We start from the raw sequence: 15,430 nt of genomic DNA on the forward strand, positions 1-15,430 counted from the left end.
GATACATCCTATCTTATTTTAAGAATGTGTTCTCCCCAGAAAAATATGCAGCATGTCTAATTCTGTGCCAAATACTATATATGTGTAAGTTCCACAAAGCAAAAATATCAAGTATTTCTACAGAGACATTTACATCTAAAAATACTGTTTTAATTCTGAATTGATTGCCCTGAAAGCATGTGTAATTTGACTTAAATAGCAGCTATGTTAGAGAAAGTCTTTAAGCAGGGAATGATCTTTGTACTTGTTTGTTCTCATGACTGACATGACATGGAACTTGTAAAAAGTCAGAATATTCTTTATTTGCATGTATTTTGTAATAAGTATATTATTTATTTTGTCTATATTATATAATAAAACCATGACTACTAATTTATGAAGAATGAGAGAACAGTTTGGTGTTAAGATAAAGAATTACTGTCCACTGTGTATTTCAGAGCCTGTCATGCCATTTATAAGTTGCAGAACTCAACTGTCTAGATCAGTTTAGTGTATTTCTAGAATAGTTTATCTTCATGACTAATAATCAGTGTATATACTGATATTGTCCTCCCAGTGAATGACTCTCTTCAAGTGCCATAGTGAAATTCAAAATATTAGCTACACAGATCACCACTTCGTAGCTTTGTATCTCGTATGTCCGTATATAACTTAGATTATAGGGAAAAAGCCTTCAAGCTATTTTAGTGTCCAAGTGTACTCATACCTACCCTTCTTTATTCCACACTTGGACCCTTTGTCAGGTGTCCTTGCATAGCACCTACTGAGCATCTAAGGACCCTTGAGGGTCTTGCAAAGCTTATGACTGTATGGAAGATGGTTTGCCTCTGGTGAAACAGACCCTTTGGATGAAAACAGAGGAGGATGTAATAAACTTCTGAAGAAAATAAGAGGACTTGCTGTGCCCTACTTGCCTCTTCTGATTGCCTTGCAATGCATTTATTCTCCCCACTTTCTCTGCAACCTTTAGTTTTTTCCTTGCAGAGTGTTGGAGACAAGGTGAACGTGATCAGCTGCCTGGTCTTGAGTAAGATGGTATTTCTGTCTGTTAAATTTGTGCAGATTCTTACGTTTGACTGAAACACTGCCCACCAGAAAAAGAAAGACTGGGGCAAAGAGATGAAGTATTAGATATAATTACTTTCATAATCTTATATGTAAATAAATCTAGTTGCCAAACCTCAGGATCTTTGAGTTCTTCAGATATTTTTGTGGAATGTGATTTCTGTAGATAATTTTGGACCTTGATCATCTTTAATGAATCTAGATGAGCTCATACAGGGCTTGAAAAGACAAGGTTCACAGAACCAGAGTGCCTCCTTGAAAACCTGGCTTTTTGTGTTGCGTGGCCCAGCGGGACTTGCCCAACAATAGAATAAAATCCCTGGACTCCAGAGACCCAAAGACTCCCTTCAGCCTTCAACCATTGCAAGGCAATCACTTCCCAGCTGTGTGGTCTCAGTCAAGATGTTTAACCAAGGTCTTTTGAGCCCGTTCCCTCATTTGCAGCATGAGTGTGCCATCTACTTTACAGGATTCTTCAACAAGTTGAGCATCTACTATGCACCAGGCACTGGGGAAATATATAGTGATGAATAGAACAGACAAAGTCCTTACTGTCTTGTGACTTACATACAAATGGGAGGAACCAGACGAAAATTTGAACAAGATAATTTCAGATGGTAAAATGTACTGAAAAACAACAGGGTGGTAGGATAGAAGGTGAAGGAGGGGTACCTTTCTTAGGATGGTCAAGGAGAAACACTGGTGGTGAGGTTGAGTAAGAAGGTAGAGCTGGCTGTGTGAACATAGGGCACCAAGTGTTCCAGGCCGAAGGTGCTGGAAGTAAGCACATTTAGAGGGAGACCATGTTGGCGTGCTGAGAAATGGAAAGTAGTCAATGGAGTTCAAGTGCAGTGAGGAAAGGACGGTTTGATATGAGATGAGGTTAGGTAGGGCTTGACAGTTTTAAGCAAGGGAGTGAGTGACCTGATGTAATTTCAAAAGACACGTCAGCTGCTGTATAGAGACAGAATGGGAGAAGGACAAGAGAAACAGGGAAACAAGTTAGGAGATTCTTGACTGTGAAGATTACATGGGATTATATAAATACAGTATCTAACATGTCCCAAGCACATAGCAGCTCTCTAATAATTTAACTCCTCATTTCCTTGGATCTTGTGATTCCTTTCCCTGCAACAGAGGTTGTATTCACCCTAAGATTAACTTCACTTGAGTGCTGTTATACAGAAATCAAACCAGTGGATGATCAGGACGTAGCACTCCTGTTGTTCTTAGGCTGGTATAGGAGGAAATTATAAATTGTGTAGACTGCAGAAGCAGTCTTTAATGCTTCTGTAGTCACTGGCACAACTACCTACTGCACTGTGGAGTGTTAATAGATGTTACTTGGAAAAGGGAGTTGTGTGATAAACTAAGTTGGGAAATCCTGGACTAAATAGGCTTCTTTATAGCAGTACTTCTCAGAACCTTGAGTATGTACTGTGTATCCCCAGGCAGGAGACATTACGTATTTTCCAAACGTAACTGATCTCAGAGGTCTAAGGTTCCACAAACACTTTCGAAAACACTTTAGAACTGGGATTGGGCAACTTTGTTTTTCAGTCTGATGATGTAATTAATGGGTTGGCTAGGTGTGTCAGGGTCTTTGGGTACAAACAACAGAGACCATCTGTAGCTAAATCAAGAAAAAAGGATTCGTTGGAAGCCTATGGAGGCTCAGAGAATTGACAGTGCATCTGGAAAGCCAGATGTAGGAATCAGCAGGACAGGAGACAGTGGCAGGACAAGGAAGCTAGAAACACAGATGGGGGCAGTCTGGCCAGGCTTCAGCCTTCAGCCTCTCTGTCCATCTGGAGGTTCCAGTTCTAGGAAGGGGGCACTTGATGGACCTAGCCTTTCATGTTATAAATTTTTAGAAAATGTAACTTTAATGACTACAAATGATCATTTACTGCAGGTTACTTTGCCAAGACCCTGTTATTAGAAACTGGGTTGTTAGGCCGGGCGCGGTGGCTCAAGCCTGTAATCCCAGCACTTTGGGAGGCCGAGACGGGCGGATCACGAGGTCAGGAGATCGAGACCATCCTGGGTAACACAGTGAAACCCCGTCTCTACTAAAAATACAAAAACTTAGCCGGGCGAGGTGGCAGGCGCCTGTAGTCCCAGCTACTCGGGAGGCTGAGGCAGGAGAATGGCGTGAACCCGGGAGGCGGAGCTTGCAGTGAGCTGAGATCCGGCCACTGCACTCCAGCCTGGGTGACAGAGCGAGACTCCGTCTCAAAAAAAAAAAAAAAAAAAAGAAACTGGGTTGTTTCCATTTTTTTCTTTTCTAAGGAATGCCGTGATGAACATCATTATGCATAACATTTTTGTTTTCATTCATTTAAAAATTATTGGAATTGTTGGGTCAAAGAATATAAACATTTCAAAGCTCATGTGATGCATGTTGCCAACTTGCCTTCCAAAAACGCACCATTTTTGACTTCCTCTGATGTTGAGGAATGGGTGCTTTGCTGCACCTTTGCCAGCACTGGGAATTTGTGACATGTCATTTTAAAAAGTAATTCAAATTGGATGCAATTACTTACTCCCAGCTGGGAAGGTTCCTGGGATCTATAAAACAGGCAAATTTTGGCAAGCTATAAAGATGACTGAAGTAACTGGTCTAGTCATCTGAAGAAATTGGTAGGTCTAAAGCAATTCCACCTGCATATGCCATACTGTGTGGCAGCCTTGTCCCTAGATCATAGATTCCTTTTGACAACCAAGATAGAAGGCCAAAGACTCCCAGTATGAAGCTATTGTAACTGAGTTTTTTTTTTTTTTTAAATAAGTCTCTATGCTATTTTTAGAAAAGAGAAATTGTATAATATAAACTTAAATGTAAGTCTTTGGGTATCTTCATCTGTTTTCAGTTTTTATGTGTACTTTTACCAGGTTAGGGTTTGTTTGCTGTTATATGATATGGTCAAGGGGAAGCTTCTTCTCCCCTATGACTCTTGAGCTGGAATGCTGTGGGATCCTCCTGCACTGGAAGTTAATCCGAAACTGGACCTTAATGTTCTTGTCCTCTAAATCTTATCTTGTGAATCATACCTCTCCTAAGCTTCCCACCCCCATCCTCATGGGTGATGAGACACCTCCCACCTTCTGGGCCAAGGAGGAGCCAGGGCTTTTGGTGTGGGTGTGCCCCTTTCCCAACAAGGGTCAGATTAGGAGTGAACCTCCCTTGAGCCTCTACTTCCGTCACCAAAGGTCAAGAAGAGAGACCTTCACTAATTAAAAACTGATCATGAGAAAACCACGACACCTAGCCCTCCCTCCTCTCCTTTCCCTCCTCAGCTTCTCAGAACCTCTCCTATGTCATTTTCCTACATTTGACCAAGAATGAACCCAGTCCTTCATCCCAGGTCATGCCAGTTACCACGAGAAGCCCAGACTCAAAGGTTACACCTCACCTCTGACATTCTCATGTCCTGTTCTTAGCAAAAGTCTCTGTATCTTCATCCTCCTTTCTGAATGTTCCTATTACCTTCTGGTGTGATATCTGGACTCTGAATTTTGGAGGACAACTGGGGAAGGTTTGTGACCTTTATGTATTACCTCGTTTGGAAGTTTTACTTTTGAGTTCCCATGTGCAGGTGCAGCTAAAGGGCTCCCTCCCTTTCTGTAGTAGACAATGAGGTCTTCATGGATCAGGCAGCCCCATGTGACTATGATTTCAAGGGTGATGAAAGATCCTAGACAACTTCCAGGGCATTTTCTGGACACATGCATTTAAACTGGGTCAAAGCATCATGTTACCTAACAGGAATACATTCAGAAGCTAATGCATTTGCATTCAAAGGGCAGCCTATTATCTCGAGAACAACCCTGGATCAGAGTCAGGCAACTTGGCTTCTTGCATGAACTGACTGAGCTTGGGCAATTTATTGCCCTTGTACCTCAGTTTCCTTGAGTCAAATCACTGTTTCCCAGACACCAGTCCACTGACCAGCTACATCAGAATCTTATGGGATGCTCTCAGAACTCAGTCCCTACCTCTGAGATTCTGGTTCAGCCGGTCTGGGGTGGGGCCTAGGACCTGATGTATGTATAGTGTCTTTTAATTATGGAAAATTCAAACATATACAAAAGTAGAAAGACTGGTATAACATGACATTCACAGCCACTCTAATTTGGGCTAAAATTCCATACATAATTTTAATTGTACATATTTTTGTATGTTTCTGTACAAGACATGGACTTTAAAAGTACCATTAGACACCAGAAAAAAAATTAACAGTGGCTACTTAATATCATCAAAAATCCTATCAGTGTTCTGAAATCCACAACTGTTTTACAAGTTTTTTTTTTTTTCCAGTTTGCTTGATGTCTTTCAAATGAAGTTCATGCATTATGATTGGTTAATATATCTCTTAAGTGACTTTTAACCTACTGATGTTCCTCAGTTTCATTTTTGCCCTTTAAACTTGTTACGAGACTCAGTGGTTTGTCCATGAGACTTTCCCACGGTCTGGATTTTTGCTGAACACCACACCCACCACCCTGCTCCCCAAGTTTATTTTCTGTAGATCAGTAATTTAATCTAGAGGTTTGATCAGATTTACTTCAAAAATTTTGTCACGTCTACTTTATAGATGATGCGCACTTTCAGGGCCACATAATGTCTGCTCGTGTCTCTTTGTGACATTTGCAGCCATGGATCTTCATTGCCTGAGTTCGCCAATTCATTAGGGTCACAACTGGTGATTCCTAAATTTATCATTTCTTTTTCACTTATTACTTGAGATAATACAGAGAAACTTCCTCACCTACTATTGACTTACTCCACAGTACAGTTCATATAAGAAAGGCAGCCTCAATGCTTTTTTCCTTTATTTTCCAGTTTTCAACATCACTTTCATGCTGGGATATTATTACCGTTCTCTAAAGTGACCACTAAAGTTTTATTATTATGTTTAGTATTATTATAACCTCATGGATTTTAATGTATTTGATGTGCTTTAATCCATCACAATTCTTTTTTTTTTTTTTTTTTTTTGAGACAGAGTTTCACTTTTGTTGCCCAGACTGGAGGGCAATGGTGCAATCTTGGCTCACTGCAAACTCCGCCTCCTGGGTTCAAGCGATTCTGCTGCCTCAGCCTCTCGAATAGCTGGAATTACAGGCATGCGCCATCATGCCCTACTTATTTTGTATTTTTAGTAGAGACAGGGTTTCTCCGTGTCAGTCAGGCTAGTCTTGAACTCACAACCTCAGGTGATCCGCCCGCCTTGGCCTCCCAAAGTACTGGGATTACATAGGTGTGAGCCACCGTGCCCGGCAATCCATCACGATTTTTATCCTTAGAATTCCCCTCTTTGGCCAATGAGAGCCTCTTCAGGTTGGCTCCTGAAGTCCCTTTGACACATGACATTACTCTTTCATAGCTTGTTTTCTGAAATGACAAATTCTCCAGGCTCATCTTGTACATTTTTTACTCCACACCTAAAACAACCATTTCTCCAAGGAGCTTTCGGAAACTCAGATTAAAAGACTCTTCAGGTAACTCTGATGTGCAGCCACGTTTGGCAACTGCTAGGCATCTGAGGTTCTTCCAACTCCAAAACACTGTTTTGTTTTTTCCTCTTGTTAATTAAAGTAGCAAACATATTTGAAATGATTGTTAAACACTAATATGAAATAAAAAAATACTTCAGTGACATTCTTTTGTGCATTGCGCTTTAAATTGGTACAATGTTTTAAATGCAATTTGACCAAATGTAATATGCTTTAAATATTTTCATACACTTTGACCCAGAAATTCTACTTTTAGAAATCTGGTCTAAGGACTTTTTTTTTTTTTTTTTTTTTGAGACAGGGTCTCACACTCTTGCCCAGGCTGGAGTGCAGTGGCACACACGGCTCACTGCAGCCTCGACCTCCCCTGACTGGGATGATTCTCCCACCTCAGCATCCTGAGTAGCTGGGACTACAAGGCGTGTACCACCACACCCTGCTAATTTTTGTATTTGTTTTGTTTGTTTGTTTGTTTGTAGAGACAGGGTCTGCTTATGTTGCCCAGGCTGGTCTTGAACTACTGGGCTCAAGCAATCCTCCCGCCTCAGCCTCCCAAAGTGCTAGGATTATAGGCGTGAGCCACCGCACCTGGCAGAAAACAATTTTTAAGATACAGAAAAAGAGGCATGCATCAGAGCTTATTTGCAAATTGTAAACATTAGACATAGCTCTAACATCCAAAAATGGGGAGCAGTTTGTAAGATTGCTAAGAATTTACTGCAAGGAATATTATGAGGTCATTAAATGATGCCTGGGAGGACTATGTAGCCGGTTGCAAAATTGTATTTGTGATATGTTAAAATATGCATACGAATAAAGTTTAAGATGGAATATATCAAAATGATAGTAGTAGGTTAGTAGACTTTACAGATTATTACTCCCTACACTCTGTCCTTTACCACAATTTTTCCAAAAATTACTTAAAACATGTACTGTAAGATTCTGTAAGTCTAATATTACATGATTAACTGACTTGCAGTCCTTTGTCAATTAGAAAGAACAGGGCTTAGGAAAGGAGAGGTCACAGAGTACAAGTCACAGCTCAAAGTCTGGGGCAATACCTGGGGAGTATTAGGACTGGAGGAGGAAGTGCCGGGCTGAGAAAGGCTGGTGGGCGTGACAGCGGACAGGACTCTGCCTCCCCTGCAGTTTTCCCTGAGCCCGTGTCTTTGTTATGCTCATCAGTGCTCATCAACTCATCAGCTACGAGCAGGGCCTTGGAATCTGAAAGTTCCTTAGTCTCTCTCTGGGACATCCCAGCCATTTCCCCACTGGGGAGTACTGTGGATTCGTTTTCACACCAAGAACATCAACAAATGCACCTTGCTGGGGATGATGACTGTCCAGCCTGGCATGCTAAGGAATTTGGTAACCACTGGAATCAATAACAATTTGTTTGAGCTGGTACTTTTAATGATCTAGACTTTGAGCAAGCTCCTTTGGATTGTATTTATTGGTATATGAGGCAACTTTTCTCAAATCCTTTCTCACATCTGGAAGCCTTTGCCTGGCTTTCTCTCTCTTGATAGGAGGTGGTGCCTGAGGTGAAGCTGAGTGGGAGGAAGGGGAGAGAGAAGTCCTGGGACTGCTAGCACCCACCCAGGTCCCCTTGAACCCATCTGCTGGCATCTACTCCGCTTATCACCCTAGCATTTCACCCTCACAGGAGAGATGATGCTTGAGGAAAGGCAGACAGGAGCCACATTACAGAGGACATGGAATGCCGAGCTAAGAATGTTGGACTTTCTTCTGTAAGAGCCACAGGAACTTTAAAGCAAAGGAGTGATGTGGTCTGGCAGATAAATTAGGAGAACTACGCTGGTGTAGAATGGGGAAGAGGTTGGCGTGAGGTGAAACGAGTGTGAGGGCGCCAAAGCCAGGCCAGATAAAAGGCCGTAGGTAGTAATATGGTAGTAATATCCCAGGATGAAAGTGACAGAACTGGCTGCAGCAGAAAGAATGGGGTGGAGTCACCCATGGAGGAAAAGGCTGCTGTTGGTTACCAAATTCTGTTGCCTTTTCCTCCTTGGCACGTGGCTGGACCACTTGTCCTATGACTGCTGTAACAACCACAAACTTAGTGACTTGAAAGAACATACATTTGTTTTCTTACAGTTCTGGAGGTCTGAAGTCTGAAAGTGCTGGCAGAGCTGCTTTCTCACGGGGGCTTCAGGAGAGAATCCTTTTCTTTGCCATTTCCACCTTCAAGAGGCCATTTGCATTGCCTGGAGTGTAGCTCCTTCTTCTGCTTTGAAGGACAGTCACTCTAAGAGACAGGACTAGCTGGATTTCCTAGGCCGACTAAGAATCCCTAAGCCTAGCTGGGAAGGTGACCACATCCACCCTTAAACAGGGGGCTTGCAACTTAGCTTACACCTGACCAATCAGAGAGCTCACTAAAATGCTAATTAGGCAAAAACAGGAGGTAAAGAAATAGCCAATCATCTGTTGCCTGAGAGGACAGCGGGAGGGACAAGGATCAGGATAGAAACCCAGGCATTCCAACCGGTAAAGGCAACCCCATTTGGGTCCCCCCCCTTTGTATGGGAGGTCTGTTTTCACTCTATTACACTAATCTTCCAGCTGCACTCTTCTGGTCCGTGTTTGTTACCGCTCCAGCTGAGCTTTTGCCCCACGTCCACCACCGTTGTGCCGCCATCGCAGACCCGCGGCTGACTCCCATCCCTCTATGGCAGGGTGTCCACTGTGCTCCTGATCCATGGAGGCGCCCATTGCCGCTCCCCATTCGGGCTAAAGGCTCGCCATTGTTCCTGCAGGGCTAAGTGCCTGGGTTCGTCCTAATCGAGCTGAACACTAGTCACTGGGTTCCATGGTTCTCTTCCGTCACCCACGGCTCCTAATAGAGCTATAACACTCACCACATGGCCCAAGATTCCATTCCTTGGAATCCATAAGGCCAAGAACCCCAGGTCAGAGAACAGGAGGCTTGCCACCATCTTGGAAGCCGCTGGCCAACTGGGGGCCCCCACCCCGGAACAACTCCAACCTGTTTCTATCTTCATGTTTCCTTGTTTTTGTTTTGTTTTGGCCCTCTGGCCACCTGTATAACCCAGGATCATCTCATATTGAGAGTGTCATGCGCGTTTGTGTGAAGAGACCACTAAACAAGCTTTGTGTGAGCAATAAAGCTTTTTAATCACCTGGGTACAGGCAGGCTGAGTCCGAAAAGAGTCAGCGAAGGGAGATAGGAGTGGGGCCCTTTTACAGGATTTGGGTGGGTAGTGGAAAATTACAGTCAAAGGGGGTTGTTCTCTTGCGGGCAGGGGTGGGGTTCACAAGGTGCTCAGTGGGGGAGCTTCTGAGCCAGGAGAAGGAATTTCACAAGGTTAATCGCTCAGTTAAGATGGGGCAGAAACAAATCACTATGGTGGAATGTCATCAGTTAAGGCAGGAACCGGCCATTTTCACTTCTTTTGTGATTCTTCACTTGCTTCAGGCCATCTGGATGTATACCTGCAGTTCACTGGGGGTATGATGGCTTAGCTTGGGCTCAGAGGCCTGACAAAGACTCTGACCTTAATCACTCCTGCAAAGTCTCTTTGGTACTTAAGGCAACATGCTCACAGGTTCACACGGGGATGAGGACATGGACATTTTTGAGAGCCCTTATTTTGTCTATTACACCACTGTTACCAGTCTGGCCAGAGGAATAAGGACCTCTTTTTCAGGCCTGGCCCACAAGATCTCCCTTGTCTTTCCTTTTCTCTGTGCTGAGGACCCAGAGGGGAAGCAGAGCCAAAAAAAAAAAAAAAAAAAAAAAAAAGGGGGTGTCTGGGGCCCTGGATGACCAAGCAGAAGACTGGTCATTCACAACCGGAAATTTTCACTTTACGGTTTATACACTCTAAATTTTTAACATTCTTATTATCTCTTATTAAGTATGTGTAGAATTTAAAAATACCACTGAGGAACACAGACACTGGGCCTCGTTCAGTGGAGAATCAGCCTCTGTGTTAAGCTGCTGTTCAGTCAAGATAAAGATTAGGCTTGGAGTCTCCCTTGGAACCCTTTGCCTTTGAGGTGTCGGGTGGGCATCCCAGTCCATATCCAAAGTCCAAATGTGAAAGTAAGAATACATCTGCTACCTCAGAGTGAAAAAATTAATAAGGCAATAGATCTAAAAGAAATTTCATAAATGTTTCTCCTCTTTTCTATTTTTAAATTAGGTTTTCATAGGAGCCGATTTCTGGGGAGAACAACGTATTTTAGATGCAACAAATTCACCTGCAGTCAGTCTTAGATCAGGTACCCGAGAGGCTCTGCGGCAGTGGGGGTGGAAAATGGCAGGAATGAGACCATGATGGTGTAAGAGGGGTAGGACTGGAGGAACAGGGCAGGGGTTTGGGGCAGCCCTCACTGGTGGTCGATGTTTCTGGAGGAAAACAGCTTTGGTTAAGGTCTGAAGTATTTTTCAATTCTACACATACTCAGAAATAATATGAGGTAATAAGAATGTTTAAAATGTAGAGTGCATAAACTGTAAAGTGAAAATTCCCAGTGGCGATGGCTAACCATTTTTCGTTCAGGTTTCCTGAATTTTTTTTCTATTCATGTACACACATGCCCACCCGCCTCAACGTTTTCAACTTGCCTTTAATACTTATGAGATCTTGGCTATACTTCCTGATCATTACCTATAAATCTGCCTCATTCTTTAATTACTATTGAGAGACATTTAAGCTGTTGTTATTTTTATTTTTTCTTATTACAAGCACCATAACAGTGAATAGGCTTTGAGCACTGGGAGAGCACCTTGGGGACTCTATCCACGGAAGAATAAATCTCTTGGAGTGAAATTGCTGCATAAAAGAGTAGGAACATTTTACAATTTTAACAGCTATTTAACATTTCCTCCTAAACTATCATACCAATGCCCCTTTCTTGAGGGGCAGAAGTTGTAGAGTCAAGGAAGGGCTTGGAGCAGAGGGAGGATGGATTCTTGTTTGAAAACTTGAGGGAGATGGGAGGCTGGGGCCCAGAAAGAATCAGAACTCACTGCTCTGAATTGCAGGGGCCCAGGGGCCAGGCCCTCGGGAGAAGGGCCATGCTTGATCTAATGCTCCACTGTCACTGTATTGAAATTCTTACTGTTACAAAGAGAGGCCCCATGTTTTCATGTTACACTGGGTCTCACAAATTACATCGCCGATCTCCGCAGGAGGAAAACCGGGGTGGGGCCAATGAGTTCTTGTCCTTGTGGTGAGGGAGAAGCCACATGGACCACAGTTGGCTTGAAGTCTTGGGAAAGTTGGGCTCCTAAGGAGGGGGTGCTCAGTGCACCCAGCTGGGGTCTGAGGGCCATAGACCCAGTGAGCAGCTGGACTGGGGGGCCAGTAGGAACCTTTGTATATTGGCCACCTTAGAGTGTCCTGAAACAGTGCCCCAATGGTTCTAGAGTGTGGTCCCCAAACCAGTGGCATCAGCATCCCCAGAAACTGGTTAGAAATGCAGATTCTCAGGCCCACAGACCTACAGAACCAGAAATTCTGGCAGGGCCCAGCAATCTGTGTTTCAACAGGCAAGCCCTCTGGATGATTCCGACAGGCACTCAAGCTTCAGAGCCACTGTCTAGACCAACCCTGAATCCAAGAGGGACCTCTCAGGGTTGGTTTCTAGAAGAGCAACAGTCTTCTGGCCTCTCAAGGCAGAAGTGAGCCCTACGAGAAGACACTAAGGAGCCTGACTTTTCTCTTGCCCAGGCCAAGGCGTCTGAAGGAAAAGCTTTGGACCATTACGAGCCTCCTGAGAATGTTAACTTGCTCTTTCTCCCCCTCCATCATGAATGTAATCTACGGGGCTAATAAAATGTCACTTAGGCCTCATTTCTGTGGGTACCCTGGTGGATACATAATATAGTCTATAAGTTCTCCCCACATAGGGAGATAAAGAAAAGCCGTGCAAAGATGAATATTCTAAAAGACATTAATGATGTGAATTCTGCTTTCAAGAAGCTAAAAGCCACTGTGTTAGCTAATAGCTTTATGATCATATTTTAGACTCCTGGAAGTTACACACATCTAAGGTAAATATCTTTGTCAGGAAAGGGGCCTCATGGGATGCACAGAATATGAGAATATTAGAATTCTAAAGGGCAGCTAGAGATGGTAATAAAGTTGTGTCTCGTCTAGGAATAATTTTGAAAAATGCTAACGCAAATTGTAGAAACTCTCTGAAGAGTTAGTTCTTCGTGCTTTGGCCCAGTAGAATGAGTTATGAATGCACCGTATAGAATAGAAATTACAGAGCCACACTGGGTGTGGGGGGTGAGCCGAGATCTGCAGCATCCCCCTCCACTTCCCCACTAGCTAGGCAGAGCAGATGCCATTTGAACTTGCAGTGGCTGAAGCTCAGGGGGTTGCACACATTTATTTATTTATTTTTGTTTATTTTTTATTTTTATTTTTTAATTGAGATGGAGTCTCGCTCTGTCACCCAGGCTGGTGTGCAGTGGCACAATCTCGGCTCACTGCAGCCTCTGTCACCTGGGTTCAAGTGATTCTTGTGCCTCAGCCTCCCAAATAGGTTGGACTACAGGTGCACGCCACCATGCCTGGCTATTCTTTTTTTTTTTTTTTTTTTGTATTTTTAGTAGAGGCGGGGTTTTGCCATGTTGGCCAGGCTAGTCTCAAACTCCTCACCACCCACCTCAGTCTCCCAAAGTGCTGGGATTACAGGTGTGAGCCACTGCACCCAGCCGCACACATTTAGAAACTGTGCAAAGGAAGTGCCCATCTCTGGTTGAGTGGAGGCCTTTCACTGTGCCCTGGGTGAAGGGCATGGCAGGCTGAGGGCAAACCTGGGGTGCCCAACTTCCCTACCCTGGGAGCCGGGGCACCACAGGCCCCTGACAGTCCTGAAGGGGAGCCATTTCTGACTGGACACTTCTGTGCTGCGGGGAGAGGTCAGAGCTGGACCCTCCTCACTGCCTATCTTCTTTCCTTGGAATTCTACAAGCACTTCCTGAGTTCGTCTGAACCAGGGCGCTCCCTCCAGGTGTGTGGGAGGATGGACAAACTCAGCCTGTAGGCTGGAGAACGGTCTTCCTTTCCCTGCTCTCTGTTCCCCGTAAGAGGTGCCTGGTTCATGGAGACAGAGGTCTGCAGGTCTCCCTTACATGTGCCCAGATTTTGATATTCTCTCAGTAGCACTTTCCCCTAAGAGGAATCTCTGGGTTTGCTGTAGACTGGCTGGCTGCAGCCACACCTGTGCCTGTTGGAAATATGTGCAGGCCGGTGCGTGACAGACTGATTCACAGAATTTTCTCTAAGCTGCAGGTGTGAACAGAAGATGAATTCAGGGTATCGTAACTGATGAAAAGGCTGCATGGATAGAATGGACTTTCCAAGTCATTAACACCAGCAGGAAAACATTAACTGGTCAGAGCAGCTTGTTGGGTCAAATGCCCCAGAGCCCCTGGGGGCTCTTTTCCTTCTCCTTGGTGTCAGCCCATTGGCAATCTCCTGTTCATCTTCTCCAACACATTTGCAGTGAAAGGGGACACGATACTGTTGGATAGATTTGCAAATGAAAGTATGTGATATTCTCTAAAGTTTGTGGGCATCTTCCCAACGTTGTAAGATTCAAAAGAAAGTTTTTTTTTTGTTTTTTTTTTTTTTTTTTAAGACAGAGTCTCAGTCTATCACCCAGGCTGGAGTACAATGGTGCAATCATGGCTCACTGCAGTTTTGTCCTCCTGGGCTCAAGCGATCTCCCTCCTCAGCCTCCCAAGTAACTGGGACTGCAGGTGTGTGCCACCATGCCTGGCTAATTGGAAAAGTTGTGTTTTGTTTTGTTTTGTTTTTTGTAGAAATAGAGTATCAGTATGTTGCCCAGCCTTAAAATGAGAGTCATAATAAAGGAATATTCTCCAGATACACTGCACTTATTTCTTTTTAAAATTTTCCCTCTTTAAGTGACCTTTTCTTTCAAGAACGGGCCTCGGATGTTGGGTTTCCTTGGGTCTGCTGCTTTTCCTCCTTCTGAGATCATTCTTTGTGACATGATCACCATGTCCCTCACCTCTACCTCAGATGCTGCGATTGAAGGTTGCAGGTGGTGAGAAGAAAACAACTTGCACGGATGAATTCTTGAGACCAGGGTCCTGTATTTATCTCAGTGGCTTCAGTACAGGGCAGGGAAGCTCACCGAAGTTGTGACACACAGGTGAAATTATGGCTAAGTGGAATGCTTTTCAAAACTTTAGATGGCATTGTTGGGTTTGTGAATAAACTCTTTTCTGCTCCCAGGTGGCTCCCAGGAGCAGAGAAATTCAAGCAGGCTGTTGTGTAGGCTGGATTCCCACCTACTGCATGGAGAAACTGGAACATGGACATGGAACAGCATTTCTGCATGAAATCTTTTTTTGTTGTTGTTTTTCTTCTCTGGCTTTGAAATTTGCATTTCTTTTAGTAAAATAAACTGTTTCAAAAACATGTACACATCTTTGTTTTGTCTATGTCACTTAACAATTCCAAAGGATTTTGCATTTGTACAGGTTATTATTATTATTATTTTTTCAAGAATTCAGTGAAATAGAGCTAGTGTTAGCAGCTCCATATTTTAATTGGGAAAATGAGGCATATTCAAGGCCTGGCATCTTATCTAAGCACAGTCTCTTTCCACTGTATGAATCACAGTTTAGTGCTGTTCGAATCAGGGTTCTTCGTTGCATGCAACAGAAACTGTCTCATGCTGACTGAGAGAAGGATAATTGCCCGGCAGCTCTGGGAATTGTTAGGAGGGCAGGCGAGCCAGGCTTGGAGAATGGCGGAAGCAGAGGCACTGCAGCACGGACGCTCCGCTGCCACTGCTGCCACTCTCAGAC

The sequence above is a fragment of the Macaca nemestrina genome, chromosome 2, assembly GCF_043159975.1.
Source record: "Macaca nemestrina isolate mMacNem1 chromosome 2, mMacNem.hap1, whole genome shotgun sequence".
Lineage (NCBI taxonomy): Eukaryota > Metazoa > Chordata > Mammalia > Primates > Cercopithecidae > Macaca > Macaca nemestrina.